Raw genomic sequence first — 21,892 nt, forward strand, 5'->3', positions numbered from 1 at the left:
GTGTGTAGAGGTGCCTAATCTGATTAATGAACATCCTATCTAAATTACTATAGATTGATTAGCCATGAAAAGTGCCTTAATTGTGTAATATCCATGAATGCAAATGGCTAATATCTATTTTACAATACATAAATCTCAAGTTGGTATATTTTGCGGTAGCACAAAATACAGTGAAAACAAGTATATTGATTCACATTAAGCTTGATTGATCTACCTTAGTGTAATTTAATTGTCTGTAAAATTGGTTGCTAAATAGAAAAAAAAAGTCATTTATTATAATTGTCTGTTAGAGTATAGGAATGATTTTAGTGAGTGTTAAACAAATCCGAATTTTCCAAATATATATTAGAACAAAAATAATGCCCTTTATAATAAAAAGAAATACTATAAAATTGTAACAAGTGGCTGTTCAAATGATCAGTTTAGTTAATTATCAGACTTCACTTACTGTACTCAGCTGGCCACATGATAGTGCAGTTTAAAATGAGAGAATTCATTATCGATAGGAGAAAAGAGTGCCTACTTGAGAATTGTCAACCTGCATCTTCATCCTCAATAGAAGAAAAATGGGCCTGATTTGAAAATGCCAACTGTGGCTCTCTTTCCGAACTTTCATTTTGAAGCAGTAAGCAGTAGACCTACTTAGAAAGCAACTGCCAAAGCTGCTATTTGCCTTTCACTTGCAATAAAAATGCATTGTACCAAATGAAAAATGCTAGGTGTCATCCCTCTCTTCGCAGGGAAAATACTTGGTGCAATTAAAAAAGCTGGCCTACAGATCCATTCACCAGGAAATAATAAGCACCAACAAAGAGTGAAAGAAGGCTCATGTGAGCTGCAAATGTGGGGTAGGGGGCAAAATTAGCAAAAAGGCCATTGGAAAGGCTCTGAAATACACATACCGAAACCCTGCGCTAACTCGATTTGCTGTTCAATGTGCTTGTAAGATACTACTTTTTCTTAACGAACACCATGCTGTGGACCTGGTTCCCCAACCCCGCCCGCGCCCATTCTCTTTCAAATAGAGGAGCAGGGAGAGCCTTAAAAAAAACAAAACAATTGACTCACCCCAGGCCCATTTTGACTTACAAAGGAAGAGCCACCACATGGCACAAGAATGACTTGGCCTAGAAACTGCACATTGGTGACACTGACTCAGTCTCAGAGAGAATGAACACACAGGGTTATATTTGTTGTTTTGTTCTAGTTTGTGGAAAACTTTACAAAGTATGTCCAGGGCTCCAGCGGATTTGCCAACAGCCTGATGTAAATGAAGTGACATCCCACCAGAGAAACTCTCTTGATCAGCTCTCAGTGCCTCCTTCCTTCCCCACAAGCTTGGGGAAAAGAGGCACACCTTGCACCATGGCCTGAAGGTGAGGAGATTGGGCTATGTGGGGCCTGGGTTTGAGAAAATGGAAGGATGGGAGGGAACCCCACATTTCTTTGCCTATAAAGGAGAATCCCCTGTCAGTTCTCTTTATCTTAAACTGACAGCACTCCAGCTTGAGCTCTTCCACGGCAATTTGGTACAGGGAAAGAGAAGCAATGCCTGACATAGGCAGGTTCCAGGCCATTTTTTATGGCCATATAGGTCCAATCCAACACATTAGACTACACCCAGAAACTGTTTGCTGCCGTGAGCACTTCCCTTAACCAGATGCATGCTGCACAAGTTTCCCTTTCTGGTTTTATTTATATCTGTATTCCACATGATGCATTGCAGTAGCCTGATCTTGAGGTGACAAGTTGTGGATGAGTTTATTTCTGAGAGAAAAGGTACAATCTGCTGACCAGATAGAGACAAATAAAAGCCATCCTGGTCACTGCGGCTGGAGCAGCAGGGAAATTACAGGCTCCTCAGGTTGGAAAGGTGATGGCATAAGTAGCTAAAAAGCTATTCAGCTGAGGCTATGTTTAAAAATCCTTTATTCTCACAGATAACAGGAGAAATGACTGCAGCAGTCTGCCAGTCCTTCTTTGAAAGAAAACAAAATCTAGCCCAAACATGCCAGCCATTCTGCAAGAGAACAGTGGCATGGAAGGGCTGATAGAATCACTTCACATAATGGTATCTCAAAGCTCTTGATAGTATACGCCCAGCTCCACTAGAATGCTGCCAATAAGGGTGTGTGGCACATGGTGTGTGGCATGCTGCTGTCACTTGAACGGGAAAGGCAACAAAACCATGGGTGCTAACTTCTGTAAAAACGTATAATATCTACATAATGCCCGTTCTTTTTTAAACTCTCAGTATAGCAAGTCTCAGAGTTTAAAAATATCATGTCCATTTATTCCAAATGTAATTGCAGTATATTCATGGCCTTGGCTTCAACCTATCAAAGAGCAATGCAACCTCTCATTAATGGTGTATGGCCAGTGGCTCTCACTTGCATCAGACATGCACTAACTTTAGCCGTCTCTTTGTGAACACTAGTGGTTCTGCGAAATCTGAAAATAAAACAAAAACCACCTTCTTGGCAGTAATTAAACAGTAACATTCAGAGTTTGTTTCTGTGCAGCTGTGATAATGTGTTTGTGATAGAGGGATTCTTTTGTTTGTGCTAATTGTTTAGTTGGTGTTGTTTGTACATCAACTAATGCAAATCCCCTTCAGTCTGTTGCTAAGCAATTATCACTGTGGATATTGTAAAATGGTAGCTATATTAAGTCAAAAAGCAGGGGAGAGATACCTTTCCTGCAATGCATATAAATATTTCTTGTATCTAGCAGTTCCACTTCTTAACAAACTTAACTTTAAAAATAGAAATTAAAGTTTGCATCCTAGATAGAAAAACTGCAGAATGTAAAGGACTAATATCTACCAAGTAATCATCTCATTGGTTTCAGTGGGTGGGTGTTTGTGGGTGAGAGAATCCATGTTGGTTTATTCAAAAGAATACTTGTTCCAAGATCTTTCTTCTTCAATCCATACATACAATAAATACAGCAGAAAGAAATTTTTTAAAATTGATTTCTCTAGGGACTGACAGTTTAATAAGAAATCCAGGTCTCAGGTAACTCCCTATTATAAATTATACAATACAAGTCTCTGAAAAACACAGGCAGGCTTCATACTAAGAGGTTATCATCCTCACATAATCAATACTACAAAGTAAAAAGATTACAAAAGTCACATCCTGGAAATGGCCAATTAAGTTATTCAACATAGTGTCAGAATAAGAAAACTTATGTCAGTTTTATGAATGGTGAGTATTTCACATGCCTAATCAGATAACTGATAAGTGCGGGGAGGCAAATCTCTCCCTTCGACAACACACACTTTTGTCCATGATTTTGCCTACCTAATAGCTGATTAACCATGTACTAGACTTCTCTCCTGCACTTGACTTTCCAGCAGATTGAATAACTCTTTTCCTAAATTGTTACTTGTGGCAGGAGTAGTTGAGTCTACTTCTAATTTACCATAGTCCAAGTCCGAGTTAAACTAGTGGCGTTTTTGTAAGGCTTGACAATGAGTATCAAATATCTGTTTTTAATTTAGTCTTATTACAATATTTAATCTCTGATTAAATATTTTTCATAGTTAAATATGGTTTTACTAATTGGTATCTATTACATAGATTTTAACCTTCAGTAAATAAGTTTATAAAAAGCCATTGGTGCATATATATTTAACATTCAATAGCTTTGTTTTTTTCCTGAACCAAAAGCATTAGAATAAATATCTGACAGTCTTAATACAGTGTAGGTTAAAGACCAACTGAATATTCAAAACATACTCAGTGGGATTTAGAAACCATAATTTTGATATGTATCTATTACAGAGCCACTCATCTTCAATAAATAGGTTATTTAAATAGATTACTAATAAGCAGTTGGTATTTATTCAACATACAGGAACTGTCTCAATGAATAAATTGCATATCTGGTAACTTTACACTGTGTAGTACATCTCCATTTTCTTGCGATGTTATAAATGCTTATGTTAGCAAAATCCTGCAGTGTTAACACCCAATTATCTTTGTAAGTTATTTCACATTATCACATTAAGCAATAAAGCATGACCAACATAACAGTGTGAGGAGTTACAGCAAAAAGAATCAATCCAGGAATTTTTGAAAGGATGTGGTTCACTCAAAACATGCCAGTTTTTAAAAATGGCATTTCAAACAACTGCTTACTTAAATCAATTTGTAAAGGGTTTAGTTTCTTTCAGGTTATGCGCGTGCTGCTAAGCAGCAAAAATGCTGGTTAACACTTCATTCACAGACATTGTGAAAGAAAAGCAGGATGAATGTTCTCCTACCCATGTTAAATATGTGTAACAAAATCTGGAACCAGATGCCTCACGGCCTTGGATTTTTATATAAATCCAAAATTTGGGCCAGGTTTGTGAATCTTTGAGTGATCCTGGAAGAGCTTTACAGACAACATAGGTGGATTTATGTAGTCTGGTAGAATGTGGAGTTATGATGATGGGCCTTATCTAAGCTCAGTGGAGTCAATGGGAGTTTCCATTAAATGTGTGTTTGACCAAGCCCTAAGCAACCATCTTATTTAGTTCAGTTTCAACGCAAAACCAAGCAAACACTGGCAATTTTAGATGAGTTTGTTTTTTTTTCAGAACGTAAAGTAAATATAAGGTTTATATGAGCCTTCACAGATCAGAAGGGCTGCATTTCATGCACATTCTGTTCATGGCATACAAACACTAGTTAGATCAAAAACATAGAATTCTCCTTCTGAAAGGTTGCAAGGTAACAGAACTTTATTCCTTAGAACCCAGAATCGTAATATACAAGAACCAAAAAAATCAGATACAACTCGACGCACTTTGCACTAGCCTCACTCTTTGCAGACTGACTGACTGAAGACCCAGATTGCATGCTTTCCTTCACAGCCCACTAGCCTGAAGCAGGACCAGGAAACCCCTTATGTTTAAAGTGACGGCTTGTAATATAACATGGTTTTCAAAGCACCACAATACATCTAACACCCACAGTGCTTGTATATATTGTGTACTAATCACAATCTTGGAAAGTAAATTAATATCTCATGCATAATTCAGTATGTCTTTTGACATGTTGTTTTTTAAAAATTTGCTTTTAAAATGTGAAAATGCCTTGTCCTTCATATATTATTCCATCTTTCAAGTGTACATGCTACTGAAACTCAGTGGCTGGGCAGAGTCTAAAGGACTCTACCAGCTGTATTCCTTGTTGCCCTTTCATACACTGAAAAAATCACTGAGCATGTTTCCTCCCTAACCACACTATGTAAGTTCCCCTGGCAAAAGAGTAGAGCTCCCTGTTGCCAGGAAGAATTGCCTAAAACACTAGAACACCTGATGAAGTTGTCATGAGTACTGTCATTCCAGACTGAATGAGAAAGATACTGGCGGGGGAGAGCATGGGGTGTTTTGTTAAGCCAAGCCAAGAAGCAGAAGAAGAAATAGACAGTTATATTAGAGCTGAGAACTCCAGCATCCATGTGTAACTTTGGAGACACTAAAGATTCCCTAATTTATAGGCCAGCTCATTTGTGGGACACATGATTCCAGCTCACAGGAGAGACTGAGAGAAACAGATCCAATAGGAGAGAAATTACTCCAAATACCAAGTGCAGCTGAACTGTCCAAGGCAAGGATCAAAAATAATTAGTGCAAAATAATTAAACAAGGTCAAGATAAAGGAATCCAGGAAGCAGGACAGAGATAGACCAACTGAGAATGGTCCAGTGCATGTACTATAGAGTGTAATGCAGAAAGAAAAATGCCCAGCCTATTGGCAATAATGTATGGGGCAAAGGAAGCAGAGCCACTTTGTCCGAATGCCACAGCTACTCTGGAAAGAAAAAAGTAGCAGGGTTTGAGATAGCCTCATCACTGGAAGTCTCTATCTGCAGGCTGAACTTAACAGAATCAGACTTGAAATCGGAACAGTCACCTTAGGGCCCTGTCCAGAATTCTACCAGAATTTAAGGACCTATTTTAATGAGATGGATGCCGATGGGGTTAGCCAAAAAATAGGTCCCCATATGTAGTGTGTGACCTGCACAGAATTTGGAGAGAGAAGCCTAGGTTTCAGGAGGGAAGAGTTGGGAGGTCAGTATGTGTTCATATGGCTTGGATTATAATGGCAGGTGCAGCATCTCTGTAAATAATTCTCTGAGTAAAGAGATGGTTCCGTTCTAGAAGCATGGAGTCCTCATGTTATCACCCAGTGTTCAATATACAAAACAGCAGCCATCTGAGAGCTGCAAAACTGAGAGGAAAAGAGCAAACCCCATCCTTTTTCCTGTCCTGATGCCTCTGTTTTATAGTTGCTCTCTCCTCCCCGTCGTTTAGACTAGCTCCTCACTCTGCTGTTCCATTCCAGGCAGCCATAAATTTTAGTTTAGAAAATTCAAGAAATCAAGCTCTCACAAATAAACTACCACCTATGGTATTAATTGATTTCCAAGCTGAATTAAGAATGGGATGGATGTGTAGATAGAATTAGGGAACCTTCTAACTCCTTGAAAGAGGTATTCCCTCAAGATTAGAACTTGGGACGTACTTGTGGGGAAGCTTGCACTACTAGGCCCAAGGCTATATCTGTGCTGTAAATAAATGGAGAAATTCATCTTCAGGGATATCATTTTGAAATCTCTCTAAAGCACTGAATTCACTTAATTCTATTCTATTTATTTAAGAAGACAAAACTCTGTGTTCTGTTCAAGTCCTAAGTGAATCTTGTGGTCATTTCTTATCCCAGACAGTTGAACCAAATCTAATTCTCTCTCAAAACACAAAACCTTTCTGCTATTCTGGAAAAGTCCTGTAGAATTCAGAATAGACTGTATAGGTGTTACTTGAAAAAGAACCTATAGAACTTGGAGAATATCACTTCTGTATTATTTAATAGCCAATTACATCCAGATACAGAATTCTGTAAGTTAATTTAAAAAGACATACGAAGGTTCCCATTCCATATTAAATTCTGTAGGACTTTTCAATAAGGTTTAAGCTTCAGACTAGGAAAGAACCTGCTGACAATGCTTCTTTCCCAACACCATTTATAGCAGTTCTGAGGATGAAAGCAGGGGGAGAGAGAGAACATAGTTGGCTTGTGTAGCACCAGAGACAGTGTTAGCAGGCAAGCTAATGAATTAAAATAACTGGGAAATGAACAAAGAAGTTTAAGGTGCCAAATTTCACCTGTTCTTACAGACTTGGTTAATGTGTACCTTGATAGAATTGAATGGATGTGTGTGGTGAAATTAATATTCCCTTTTAATCACAAATAAGGTAACAAACAGCTGAAATAGATCATAACATGAGGGACTCAGAAAAAGGAGGAAATTTGTCCTCAGAATGAAATATTCCCTAAACACAAACAGCTCTTGTCAACAAAAGTTCCTTTAGAACAGAAGACACCACCTGGTAAAGGCTGTTTCTTGTTAGCTCCTTTGATAATTACTCAGTCTTTCATTTGCTATTTCTTTTGATTTCATTGCATGAGGTGGCTGTTTTAATGTGTTAATGGGCGTCAAGCAGAGCTGTTCTTTATGATTAAGGGTTTGGCTCTTTGTGGAGGCTGGATTTTTATTTATTTTATGGTAAAGTTTTCTGTAACTCCATGTGAAGTCTGTTTCAGTCACAGGCCTGTATCCAAAATTTGGTTGACTCAGTGACATCAGCAAGACTTAGTTTGGTGAAAAGAGTATAGTAAAAATAATCCCTCCTCATCAAACTGTTTCTCACTTCTCACAAAGTATCACCCCTAAACCTTACTGTGACAAAGTTCCTCCTCTACCTTGGTGGGTCTTGCACTTATTGGCAGATTTGCTCGCCTTGGAGATTCACAGTAGCCCCTCAGTTTGGCCGTTTTTGTGAACCCACAGTCCAGGTCAACTCCTCCTGTGTCTGACCAGGAGTTGGGAGGTTTGGGGGGAACCTGGGCCCACCCTCTACTCCGGGTTCCAGCCCAGGGCCCTGTGGAATGCAGCTGTCTAGAGTGCCTCCTGGAACAGCTGTGCGACAGCTACAACTCCCTGGGCTACTTCCCCATGGCCTCCTCCCAACATCTTCTTTATCCTCACCATAGGACCTTCCTTCTGGTGTCTGATCATGCTTGTACTCCTCAGTCGTCCAACAGCATGCGTTCTCACTCTCATCTCCTAGTACCTCTTGCTCCCAGCTCCTCACACACGCACCACAAACTGAAGTGAGCTCCTTTTTAAACCCAGGTGCCCTGAATAGCCTGCCTTGATTAATTCTAGCAGCTTCTTGATTGGCTGCAGGTGTTCTAATCAGCCTGTCTAATTGTTTCCAGAAGGTTCCTGATTGTTCTGGAACCTTCCCTGTCGGGAAACGGAACGTCCTTTGCTTGCTCCTCAGCTATCTGCTTTCTATTCTTTTCTAAAGCCCCCTGGCCTGGATTTTTCTTACTTTTTGAGCCTGCCTTGGTTTCCCACCCCCCCCCCCCCGCCCCGACCGGGCCAGATGCTTTTTGTTTTGGTTTGATTTTTTGCTAATTTTTTTCTTGCCGTTTACGTGCTGGTCGGCCTCCAGCTTGCCGCCAGCACCCGCCCCCCCACGCCTGCTTTTGGGCGCAGCTATTTGCCTCAGCTGAGCCCCCCGGAGGAGGGGGGGGAAGATTGCCGACTTTGCTATCCGGAGGGGGGAGTGGAAACCCCCAGACCCAGCCATTTTGCTGGCAGCTCGGACCTTACTTCTTATCTTTCAGCATGCCGGAAGCCTTGGAACACAGCCAACACAGCTGGAGAAGAAGATAGCAGACAGAAGAAATCACCCAGGGAAGCTACAAATCATTGTGGAGGGGGCCGTAAGACTGAGTAATTTTTTGAATTATGCTCTCGTGGGGGGGAGTCTGACTGTGGCTTTATTGCGCTTGTGGCGGCACAGGGGGCGTGGCACGGAGCTGCCCCCCGATCCATCGGTGCCTCCCCGCCAACATTATTACAACTGTCACAGCCCCCCCGCCATCCGTCCCTGCTGGCAACCTGCCATCTGCCTCAGATCCAGCTGTTTGCTTTGAACTTTGCCTTTCGGACCGGACATAGAATCATAGAATCATAGAATATCAGGGTTGGAAGGGACCCCAGAAGGTCATCTAGTCCAACCCCCTGCTCGAAGCAGGACCAATTCCCAGTTAAATCATCCCAGCCAGGGCTTTGTCAAGCCTGACCTTAAAAACTTCTGAGGAAGGAGATTCCACCACCTCCCTAGGTAACGCATTCCAGTGTTTCACCACCCTCTTAGTGAAAAAGTTTTTCCTAATATCCAATCTAAACCTCCCCCACTTGCAACATAACAGCTGACCAAACGAGACTCTTTGGACAAACGTGCATGGGTCCACACCCCCCCCTCCCCCGAACTGTTTATCCCACAGCTTGCCCCTATCACCGGACCCCGATTCCTGCTTTTCCCCCCTTCCAGTCCAACCCATTTGGTACCCCCCTCGCCTGCAGCCCAGCAGGGAGGAGCGGTTAATCTGCTTCCCCCTCCCCCCTCCTCCTTCCAGTGTCTCCCCGTCTCTCCCTGCTCACAATGGCGGGGAACGAGAGGGGTGAGGCCCCTTTACCAATATCAGTTGTTCCTCCCCCACCTCCCCCCCTACCCAACCCCTGAGCCCCCCCACACCACTGTCAAAATACCTGCCATCGCCCCCTCTGGGGCACCGGCAGCAGGAGGCACTGGGGCGATTACTGCCGCTGCTACATCCACCGCCCCCCCAGATTCTAGGAACCCCCCCCCAGTTGGCCGGAAAGGCCAGGGCGGGATGAAAGGAAAGGGCCCCTTTAAAACCACTAGGCCCTCCATGGCAGGGGCTGCCCCCACCGCTGTGGCCTTGTTATCGACCGTGGCGCCCCCCCCGCTGTTCCCTCCACCAGCTCTGCAAATGTCCCTCCCCCACCCCCAGGACGTATGCCCGGGCGGTGGCAGGCTCCCCCCTGCATGCCGCCTCATCATCTCACCCACCCACTGCCCCCACTACCATCACCAGCGGCCGGGGCCCCTTCCCCACCTTGACCAAGAGGCACGGTGTCCGTTGCCTCCTGGTGCCCGCCTCGCCCCACGTGGAGACATACGTGCAGGCGTTGGCGAAGGTGGTAGGACCCACGGCTATTGTGGCGGCCTCCAAAATGTATGGGAAGGTTGTTTTTTTCTTAGCTTCGGAAGCTGCCACCCAGGAGGCAGTGGAGAAGGGCCTGGCGGTGGGGGAGGTGTTTGTCCCCTTAGAGCCGCTAGAAGACCTGGGCGTTCGCCTCGTCCTCACCTCCGTTCCTCCCTTTTTACCCAATGCTGCCCTGTTACCTGCTCTCTCCACCCTGGGGAAACTTGTTTCTGTCATCAGCCCTCTCCCGTTGGGCTGCAAGGACACCCCCCCCGTCACGTCCTTTCGTTCCGCCAGCAAGTGCAGCTTCTACCGCCGGCGGCGGTGCGTGACGGAGTGGCGCTCGAGGGGTCCTTCCTAGTCCCTTACCAAGGAGCCCGCTATCGGGTGTTTTACTCCACCGGAGAGGCCCGGTGCTACCTCTGCCGCTCAGCGGGGCATGTCCGCAGAGACTGCCCTTTGGCCCAGGGGGGAGGGGCACCCGAGACCGCCGAGACCCGGCAGGACATCGGCCCCGTCATTGCCGATGCCCCTGGCTGCCTGGCACCTGAAACCAACCCTCCTCCTACTCGATCCACCGCTGCTCCCGTCTGGGCCCAAGAAACACCTTCCCTACAACGCCCAGGCGAGCAAGGGAGTTCCACCCTTGCTATTACCAATCTGGTAGAGCCTATGGAGGAGGGTGTGGCAAAGATATTACCGGGTATAGGAGAGGGCCCGCCCCAAGGAGAACCTCCCACCCCTTATGCTGCCTCACTGTTACCCCCCCGAACCCCTGAACCATCGCCTCCGCCCCCCGACACGACCCCTGCTCACCAGCTCCCAGATGACGCTATGGAGGGCTGGACCCTAGTCCAGGGGAAGCGAGGCAAGCGGAGGGCTCGAGCTCCGCTGCATCCATCCGATGCGGAAGCCCCCCGGAAGACCAGGAAAGGAGGCACTGATATCGAGCCTCCCGCCATGGCCACGAGTGAGATCCATCCGCTGGTGTTGGGAGGGGAAGACGGACTGGCATTGGAAGGCAGAGTCCCCCCTCCACGGGAGACCCTCCCCTCCGAGACTTCTGAGGACGCCCCTTCTGCCTGGATACCACCCGAACCCCCCGCGGACCCCGAGGCGACCGATGAGGCGGGCCCTAGAGGAGAGGCCCCCGGGGTGGCAGGAGCTGGCCTCTCCCCCGTGTATGTGGAGATTGAGGCCCTAGATTTGACCCTGGTCACCCAGGGAGGGGATGATCTGCTGCCGGCTGGCCTCGAGCTGGGCAACCTTACCCCAGCCTCCCTTTCCCCATGCTCCCTCCCCCTAATTGCTTTCCCAGGTGAGCACCCTGCAGAAGGTGGTCCACCACCTGATGCCATGGCCGCTAAGACCACCATGGAGCCAGCGCCTAGCATTATTGGGAGCCCCCTCCCTTACCCCTTAACCCTTGACTCTGCTCAGGAGGCACTTTCCTTTAGCTGCTTGCCTCCTGAACCCCAGAGCCTTACCCCTGCCCCTGCCCCCACCCCTGTCCCTGCCCAAGTCCCCTCCTCCTGCAATGCTAATGCCGCCCCTGGGGTTATTTCTTTCCCGCCTTTTGCAGATTCCCCCGAGGGAGCAGTCTTTGCACTTTCTAGTCGCGACCCATTCGGAGTTGCAATTTTTTCCCTGCCATCCCCCTCCACCCCAAGGCGTGAAATGGATTTAATAACCCCAGCCTGTCAGACGCCCCGTCGGTGGTCCGCACCCTGTCTACCTGCCTTAGCGGACCACGAGGCTGCATTAAGAGCCCCACCAGGGAATACCCTGGAAATTGTAACCCCACCCCCCCATGAGCTGCGGCATGCACTACGGAAGTTCCGAGAACACACCCATGGCGCCCGCAATAGGGTACAGCTGGCTCTTCAGCTATGGGGGGACTTTGACCAAATCCTCCAGGCCACAAGGGCCCTTATACAGGAAGGCAGGGGGCAAGGAAAGCGCGGTGCTGCAGCCTACGAGCGGGCCCATGGCTTCCGAACAGATCTACTCATCCACGGGATGGGTCACGGGTTGCTGCGCAACCCGCCGGGGGCCACGAACACCCCCACCAACAAGAAACCCCCACCCCCCCCAGCCCTCCGCATGGCGCCTCTCATTATTGCAACCCTGAATACCAGGGGCTGTAGGATGGCTCTCCGCAGGTCCCAGGTGCTCTCTTACCTTGGGGAAGGTACTCTGTAGATTTCCTGCAGGAGACCCATATGGACCCGACCACCGAGGACAGGTGGCGGCTGGAGAGGGAGGACGGGGTATACTTTAGCCACTTCACGACTTGTCAAGCTGGAGTGGCGACCCTGTTCTCCCCCAACCTACGGCCCGAGGTGCTAGGGGTCACTGAGGCCGTGCCGGGCCACCTGCTGCACCTTCGAGTCCGTATGGAGGGGCTCGTGGTCAACCTTGTTAACATCTATGCCCCGCAAATGAGCCCAAAGCGGCCACAATTCTATCAGCAGGTGTCCGACTTTCTCGGCACCCTAGATTCGCACGAGTGCCTGGTCCTGGGAGGGGATTTTAACACCACCCTCGAGGAACAGGACCGCTCAGGGGCCGAGCCGAGCCCGGCCGCCGCGAACATTCTCCGAGGAATAGTCGAACATCACTCCATTGTGGATGTCTGGCGTGACCATCACCCAGATGACACTTCCACGTTCACTTTTGTCCGGGTGGAGGCCCATCAGTCACACCACTCTTGGTTGGACTGTATTTACTTATCCCGTTTCCATCTTTCACAGGCCCACTCCTCCGCTATTCGGCCGGCCCCATTCTCCGACCATCATTTAGTCACCGTAATGGTCTCCCTCCGTGCAGAGAGACCGGGGCCGGCCTATTGGCACTTTAACAACAGCCTGTTGGAGGATGAGAGCTTTGTGGCGTCCTTCCGGGAGTTTTGGCTGGCCTGGCGAGGGCAGTGGCGTGCCTTTCCCTAGGTGCAGCGATGGTGGGATCTCGGGAAGGTACGCGCCAAGCTCTTCTGCCGTGACTACACTCGGGGCACCAGCCGATGGAGAAATGCGGCGATAGAGCAGTTGGAACGGGAGGTCTTAGAGATGGGGAGGCGCCTGGCTGCCAAACCCGAGGACCCATCCCTCTGCGGAGCGTGCCGGGAGAAGTGGGAGGAGCTCCGGGCCCTCGAGGACCACCAGGCCCGAGGTGCCTTCGTCGGTCCCGCATCTGCCTCCTTCGGGAGATGGACCGCAGCTCCATGGGCTGACTGTGGACTGTGGAGTCCCACACCTCCTGCTACCTTTGGAGGGTGAGCAACCTCAATGGGCCAGCCTGTATTCCACCTTGGTCCCGAGGCCCGTCAGGGACATCAGTTGGCGGCTCCTTCACGGAGCTGTGAGCACGGGCGTGTTTTTGACACGGTTTACCCCCATCCCGGATACTTGCCCTTTTTGTAATGTGAGGGAAACCCTGGCGCACGTATATTTAGAGTGTGCCAGATTGCAGCCCCTTTTCCGGCTCCTCACAAATATTTTATTGCGCCTCTGGCTTCATTTCTCCCCTCACCTTTTTATTTATACACTTCCCATTCGTGGCCCCACAAAATTGCGGGATCTCCTAGTCAACCTCCTCCTAGCCTTGGCTAAAACAGCCATTTATAAAACCAGAGAAAGGAGGTTGGCCCATGAAACGTCCTGCGATTGTAGGGCCTTTTTCCGATCCTAAGTACATTCAGGTATCCGGACGGAGTTCCTCTGGGCGGCGTCCACCGGCTCCCTTGACGCCTTCGAGGAGCGGTGGGCGCTGTCCAGGGTTCTCTGCTCGGTGACCCCATCCGGTTCCCTCCATCTGACTCTTTGATTGAGGGGAAGAGCGAGAGACGCCAGCCCCAGCCGTTGCCGCTGTGGATACCATCATTATTGTCATCTAGGAGGGGTCCTATAATACATGGGTGTCTACCCCCCCCACCCCCAAACCGCCCACCCCGCAGACGTGCCCATCTTGCCGGGCACTCTCAGGAGAGGGATAATCGGTGACACTGGGTGCTGCACTAGGAAACTCGAGGGAATGGAAGACCATGAGTGTTGAGGAAGCCCCCCCGCTCTAGGCCACCAGGTAACTCAGGAGAGTGGAAGACCACGAGTGTCGAGGAAGCCCCCCCGCTCTGGGCCCAGGCTAGCCTGAACACTTTTCCCTCCTGAAAGCTGCTGTGTTATACCTTCTGTTTGCGTTGTTTTGTTTCATAGTTTGTTTTGTTTCTTTGGTAACTCTTTGCAAGTGTTACACAATAAAATTCTTTTCTGTTCAAAAAAAAAAACCAACCTTCCCTGTTCCCTTACCCAGGCAAAAGGGACCTACTTAGCCTGCTCTCCTGCTGCTGCCCTCTGGCCTGGGCTTTTCTTGCTTTTTGCCCTTGCTTTCGGCTTCCCCCCCAGACGCTGTCCCCCTTTTTTTTCTTTTTGTTGTTTTTTTTTCTTTCTTTGCTGTTGCTAGAGTGCTGGCCAGTTGCCGGCTGGCTGTTAGCCCCCGCCTGTCCTTGGACGCTGCTGCCGCTCCAGCTGAACCCCCCCCCAAGGGGGAGGGCTGCTGACCCGCTCCCCAGAGGGGGGAAGTGGAAGGACCCAGACCCAGCTGCTTGCTGTTTGTCTGTGGACCTGTCTCCGGCTGAGAGAATTTCTTGTCATCCGCTCCGGCATCCCTGGAATGTTTGCAGCTGCGACCTGGAACAGACAGAGAAAAAGCCGTCTACCAGAGGAACACTGCCCAGGGAATCTACAAATCACCGTGGAGGGGGCCTAAGACTGAGTAACTTCCAAACTGTGCTCTCATGTGAGGGGAGGCCTTGAATGTGTCTTAATTGTGTTTGTAGGGACACAGGGGGTGTGGCACAGAGCTGCCCCCCGATCCATCTGTGTCCTCCCAACCCCCACGCTACCATCTTCACAACTGCCTCCTCCACCATCTTTGCTGGCTGTCTAACATCTGCCTCGGGACTTAGCTGCTCGCCCTGATTCCACCGCATGGGCCAGAAGCACCAGCCAACCAAACAGGACTCTCTGGACAAGCGTACAGTGGTTCATGTGCCCCCCTGCCCAAATTGTCCACCCCACAGCTTGTCCCTTTCTATCTGACCCCAACTCCTGTCAATCACCTGCCACCGCCCCCACTGGGGCATCGGCAATGGAGGGCACCGGAGTGACCTCTGCTGCTGCCATGCTCATCACCTCCCCAGACTCTAGGGAAGCTCCCCCAGCCGGCGGGAAAGGCCAGGGCAAGAAGAAGGGGAAGGGCCCCGCTAAAACCACCAGGCCCTCCGTGGCAGGGGCCACCCCCACTGCTGCGGCCCCGCCACCGACCACGGCATCCTCCCCCGCTGCCTCCTCCACCAGGTCTGTGGATGTCCCTCCCTCAGCCCCCATGACGTATGCCCAGGCGACGGCAGCCCCCCCACCTGCCACCTCGTCATCTCTCCCGCCCACCACCTCTGCTACCATCAGTAGCAGCCGGGGCCCCTTTCCCACCATGACAAGGAAGCACAGACTCCGATGCCTCCTGGTGCCCGCCTCGCCCCATGTGGAGACCTACATGCGGGCATTGGCGAGGGTGGTGGGGCCCTCAGCCATTGTGGCAGCCTTCAAAATGTACGGGAAGGTCGTCTTCTTCTTAGCATCGGGGGCTGCCACCCAGGAAGCGGTAGAGAGGGGCCTGGTGGTGAGGGGGGTGTTTGTCCCCCTAGAGACACTAGAGGACCTGGGCATCCACCTGGTCCTGACCTCTGTCCCTCCTTTTCTCCACAATGCTGCCCTGTTACCTGCCCTTTCCACCCTGGGGAAACCTGTTTCTGTCATCAGCCCTCTCCCGTTGGGCTGCAAGGACCCCACCCTCCGTCACATCTTTCCCTTCCACTGGCAAGTGCAGCTTCTACTGTTGGCAGCAGCACGTGACGGAGAGGCGCTCGAGGGGTCCTTCCTAGTCCCCCACCAGGGGGCCCGTTACCGGGTGTATTTCTCCACGGGGGAAGCCCGGTGCTACCTCTGCCAGGCGTCAAGGCATGTCCGGAGGGACTGCCCCTTAGCCTGGCAAGGAGGGGCACCTGGGATCCCCGAGACCTGGCAGGACATCGGCCCCGTCATTGTGGACGCCCCTGGCTGCCCGATACCCGAACCTGCCCCCCCTCCTATTCGGACCACCACTTCTCCTGCTCAAGCCCAAGGGGCACCTCCCCTACAACACCCAGACAAGTGGGAGAGCCCTGCCCTCACTGCTGACAATCTGGTGGGGCCTATGGAGGAGGGTGTGGCAGAGATACCACCAGGCATGGGAGAGAGCCTGCCCCAGGGAGAATCCTCCCTCCCTTATGCCGCCCCACCGTCCGCCCCCCCCAAGCCCCTGAACCATCGCCTTTACCCCCTGATACAACCCCTGCTAACCAGCCCCCAGATGATGCCATGGAGGGCTGGGCCCTAGTCCAGAGGAAGCGAGGCAAGCATAAGGCTCAAGCTCCGCCTCATCTACCCGAAGCGGAGGCCCCACAGAAGACCACGAATGGGGGCACTGATGCCAAACCTTCTGCTTTGCCCACGAGTGCGTCCCATCCACCGGTGTCAGCCGGGAAAGACGTGGTAGCACCGGAAGGTAGTGTCTCCCCTCCACGGGAGACCCTCCCCTCCGAGACCCTCAAGGAAGCTCTTTCTGTCCTGACACTGCCCGAAGCCCAAGTGAACCCCGAGGCAACCGTCATGGCGGGTGCCAGCGGGGAGAACCCTGGGGCGACGGAAAGTGTCCTCTCCTCCATGTTCGAGGAGATCGAGGCCCTAGATCTGAGCCCGGTCGCCCAGGGGGAGGACGACCTTTTGCCAGCAAACCTCGATTTGGGCAACCTCACTCCACCCCTCTTTTCCCCATGCTCCCTCCCCCTAACTGCTGCTTCTGCTCCCACCTCCGAGGAGCCCCTGGACTTCTCCATCAACCCAGCCGCTAATGGCACCCCGCTGACGACCACCAAGCCTGCTCAAGTGACAGCCAGCGCCACGCGACTGATACACGAGCCGCCAGGGGCACCCCCTGTTGGTGCGGAGCAATCGACTTTCTTCCCGGGCGGGGGCCCAACAGAAGATAATCCATCTCCTGATGCTGTAGCCGCTAAATCCACCATGGAGCCCACACCCGGTATCACTGAGAGCTCCCTCCCCACCCCCTTAACCCTCGAGCCTGATTGGGAGGCGACACCATCCAGCTGCTCGCCTCCAGAAACCCAGAACCTTGCCTCTGCCCCTGCCCCTACCCCTATCCAGTCTACCTCCTGCAAAGTTATTGCCGCCCCCGGGGCTTTCTCCTTTCCTTTTCCAATTGATGACCCCCCAGGGAGCGGCCTTTGTGTTCTCCTAGCCCGACCCATTAGGGGCTGCTATTTTCCCTCCACCGCCCCCTATTGCCCCAGGGCTTAGTTGGGCCTAGAAGCTCCAGCCCATCAGGCACCCCGTCAGGGGTCCGCACCCTGCTTGCCCGTTTTAGTGGGCCACGGGGCTGCACCAAGGGCCCCGCCAGGGAACAACCAGGAAACCGTAACCCCACCCCCCCATGAGCTGCGAGGAGAGCTGCGGAAGTTTTTAGAGGATGTCCGTGGCTCCCGCAACAAGGTACAGCTTGCTCTCCAGCGATGGGGGGATTTTTTTCAAATCCTCCGGGACACAAGAGCCCTCATGGGGGAAGGTAAAGGGACGGGGAAGCAGGATGCCGCAGCCTACTGGTGGGTCCACATCTTCCGTGACCAATTACTCACCTACGGGATGGGTCAAGACTGTTGCGCGACCAGCTGGGGGATGCAAGCGTCCCTGCCAGTGAGGATCCCCCTGGCCCTCCCCATGACACCTCTCACCATCTCAACATTGAACACCCGGGATTGTAGGATGGCTCTCTGCAGGTCCCAGGTGCTCTCCCTTCTTTGGGAGGGAGGGTACTCTGTGATTTTCCTGCAGGAGACCCATACAGATCCGACCGCCAAAGATAGTTGGCAGCTGGAGTGGGGGGACAGGGTCTACTTTCGCCATTCCACGATTCGGCAGGCTGGAGTGGCGACCCTGTTCTCCTACGGCCTGAGGTGCTAGGGGTCGCTGAGGCTGTGCAGGGTCGCCTGCTGCATCTCTGGGTCCATATAGAGGGGCTCGTGGTTAACCTTGTTATCGTCTATGCCCCGACATCGGGCCCGGAGCGGCTGCAATTCTATCAGCAGGTGTCCGCCTTCCTTGGCACCTTAGATTCTCACGAGTGCCTGGTCCTGGGAGGGGATTTTAATACCACCCTCAAGGAGTGAGACCGCTTGGGGACCGAGCAGTGCCCGGCCGCCATGGACACCCTCCGGGAGATAGTTGAACATCACTCCCTAGTGGACATCTGGCGTGACCACCACCCGGATGACACTTCCACGTTCACCTTTGTTCGGGTGGAAGCCCATTGGTCCAGCCACTCCCGGTTGGACTGCATTTATCTATCACGCTTCCATCTCTCACGAGCCCACTCCTCCAGCATTCGGCTGGCCCCATTTTCTGACCATCACCTAGCCACCGTGACAGCCTCCCTCTGTGCAGAGAGGCCAGGGCCAGCCTATTGGCATTTTAACAACAGCCTGTTGGAGGATGAGGGCTTCATGACGTCCTTCCAGGAATTCTGGCTGGCCTGGCGAGGGCAGCGGCATGCCTTTCCCTTGGCGTGGCAGTGGTGGGACCTGGGGAAGGTGCGCGCCCAGCTTTTCTGCCGCGACTACACCCGTGACACCAGCCGACGGAGAAATGCGGCGATAGAGCAGTTGGAACGGGAAGAGGCATCTGGCCACCAGCCCTGAAGACCCGCTGCTCTGCGGAGTGTGCCGGAAGAAGCAGAAAGAGCTCCAGGCCCTCGAGGACCATCGGGCCTGGGGCGCCTTTGTTCGATCCCGCATCCGCCTCCTTCAGGAGATGGATCGCGGCTCCCACTTCTTCTATGCCCTAGAGAAAATGAGGGGGGCCAAGAAACACATCACCTGCCTCCTGGCAGAAGGCGGCACCCCCCTCACGGAACCAGCGGATATGTGCAGGAGGGCCCAAGCCTTCTACACAAGTCTTTTCTCCCCGGATCCGACTGACCCTAGCGCTTACAGAGTGCTTTGGGAGGAGCTCCCTATGGTCAGCGTGCGCGACCAAGACCGGCTAGAGTTGCCTCTCACTCTGGCCGAGTTCTCGGAAGCCTTCCGTTGTATGCCCACCAATAAGTCTCCGGGCATGGACAGGCTGACCGTGGAATTCTACTGCGCGTTTTGGGATGTCCTCAGCCCAGACCTAGTCACCGTCTGGGCCAAGTCTCTGCAGAGTGGGGTCCTCCCTCTCTTGTCCAGGCGAGCTGTGCTCGCCTTATTGCCGAAGAAGGGGGACCTCCGCGATTTACGAAATTGGTGTCCCGTCTTGCTCCTCAGCACAGACTACAAAATCGTAGCGAAAGCAATCTCACTACGGCTAGGGTCTGTGCTGGTGGACGTGATCCACTCAGACTAGACCTACACCATCCCGGACCGCAGTATCTTTGATAACCTATTTCTGGTTCGGGACCTTCTGGGACTCGGGCATAGAGATGGTCTGTCGTTCGCCCTCCTGTTCCTAGATCAGAAGAAGGCATTCGATAGGGTGGACCACGGGTACCTCCTGAGCACTCTGCAGGCGTTTGGCTTCGGACCCCAATTTGTGGGTTTTCTCCGGGTGCTGTATGCTTCCGCAGAGTGTCTGGTTAAGCTCAACTGGACCCTGACCAAACCGATCAGCTTCGGGCGAGGAGTACGGCAGGGGTGCCCCCTCCCGGGCCAGCTGTACACTCTGGCAATCAAGCCCTTCCTCTGTCTCCTCCGAAGGAGGTTGACAGGGTTGGTGCTGCGGGAGCCAGAGCTGCAGCTGGTCCTGTCGGCGTACGCTGATGACGTGATCCAAGACCCCGGCAACTTGGCGCGGGTGGAGGCTTGCCAGGCCATCTATTCGGCAGCCTCCTCCGCCTGGGTCAACTGAGTCAAGAGCTCTGGCTTGGCGGTAGGAGACTGGTGGCAGACAAGCTCCCTCCCACCCGTGCTTCAGACCATCCGGTGGAGCGCGGGTCCACTGCTCTACCTCAGCGTTTACCTTTCTGCCACGCATCCCTCTCCACCAGAGAACTGGGAAAATTTAGAGGGCGGGGTGATAGAGCGGCTCTGGAAATGGACGGGACTACTCCGATGTCTCTCCCTCCAAGGGAGAACCCTGGTGCTTAATCAACTAGTCCTGTCCATGCTCTGGTACTGGCTCAACACCCTGGTCCCAGCCCCGGGTTTCCTGACCAACCTCCGGACATCAGTCCTGGGGTTCTTGTGGTCAGGAATACACTGGGCCCCTGTAGGGGTTCTTCATCTACCCCTGAAGGAAGGAGAACAGGGCCTGAAGTGTCTACACACTCAGCTCTGTGTCTGCCACCTCCAGGCCCTACAGAGGCTCCTCTATGGTGCAGGCAGTTCGGCGTGGAGCACACTGGCGCTCACCATCCTGCGCCACATATGAGGACTCCGATATGACCGGCAGCTCTTTTATCTCCATCCAGGAGGTCTTCCGCGAGACCTCTCCGGGCTGCTGGTGTTCTACCAGGACCTCCTCTGGACTTGGAAACTGTTTTTAATGACCAGGTCCATGGCAGCCACCGAGGGGGTAGATCTCGTCACGGAGCCCCTGCTACACAACCCCCAGCTCCGTGTGCAGGTGGCGGAGCCCCGCTCGGTACACCAGAGCTTGATCCTGGCAGAAGTCACGAGAGTCGGAGACCTCCTGGACTATGACCGGGAAGACTGGCTGGCTGGATCCCCTGATGCTCGCGCGGTGCATGGGGCTCTCCAGACCTCGTACCACCCGGCGCGTACTTCAGGAGGTGAAGGCCGCTTTGTTGCCCGCTGCTCGAGCTTACCTCGACCGGGTCCTGCTCAAGGGCATGCCCCACCCACCCTCTACCCCAGGCCCGCCGGACTTTTTAATTGGACCCCTGCCCCGCAGATCCAATCGACCCCCGCACCCCCTCACTGTGAGCCAGCTGCATGAACTGCAGCTGGTACGCTTCCAAACCACACCAAGGAAACATCTATACACACTCACACTCCACACCCTTCACTCCCTCACCCTAGTGTCCTTCCCCGACACAAAGTGGCAAGACCTTCTGCCACCTTTGGAGGGTGAGCAGCCCCGGTGGGCCAGCCTATATTCCACCTTGGTTCCAAGGCCCGTTGGGGACATCAGTCATCAGTTGGAGGCTCCTTCACGGAGCTGTGAGCACGGGTACGTACTTGGCGCGGTTCACCCCCATCCCAGATACTTGTCCCTTTTGTGGTGTGAGGGAAACTCTGGCACACATATATTTGGAGTGCTCCAGGCTGCAGCCCCTGTTCTGGCTCCTCACAAATCTCCTATTACGTTTTTGGTTGCATTTTTCCCCTCACCTTTTTATTTATGCACTCCCCTTCTGTGGCCTCACAAAGTCGCGGGATCTCCTAGTTAACCTCCTCCTGGCCCTGGCTAAAATGGCCATCTATAAAACCAGAGAGAGGAGGTTGGCCGATGGAGTTTCCTGTGACTGGGGGCCGTTTTCCGATCCTCGGTTCGTTCACGTATCTGGGCGGAGTTCCTCTGGGCGGCGTCCACCGACTCCCTTAATGCTTTTGAGGAGTGGTGGGTGCTGTCCGAAATTCTCTGCTCGGTGTCCCCGTCCGGGTCCCTTTGTCTGACCCTTTAATTGGGGGAGAGAGTAAGGGACCCCAGCCCCAGCCATTGCTGCTGCGGACACCACCACCCTAGAGGGGTCCTTTCACA

This window comes from Lepidochelys olivacea (genome assembly GCF_965140295.1).
Source record: "Lepidochelys olivacea isolate rLepOli2 genome assembly, chromosome: 8".
In the NCBI taxonomy this organism is placed as follows: Eukaryota; Metazoa; Chordata; order Testudines; family Cheloniidae; genus Lepidochelys; species Lepidochelys olivacea.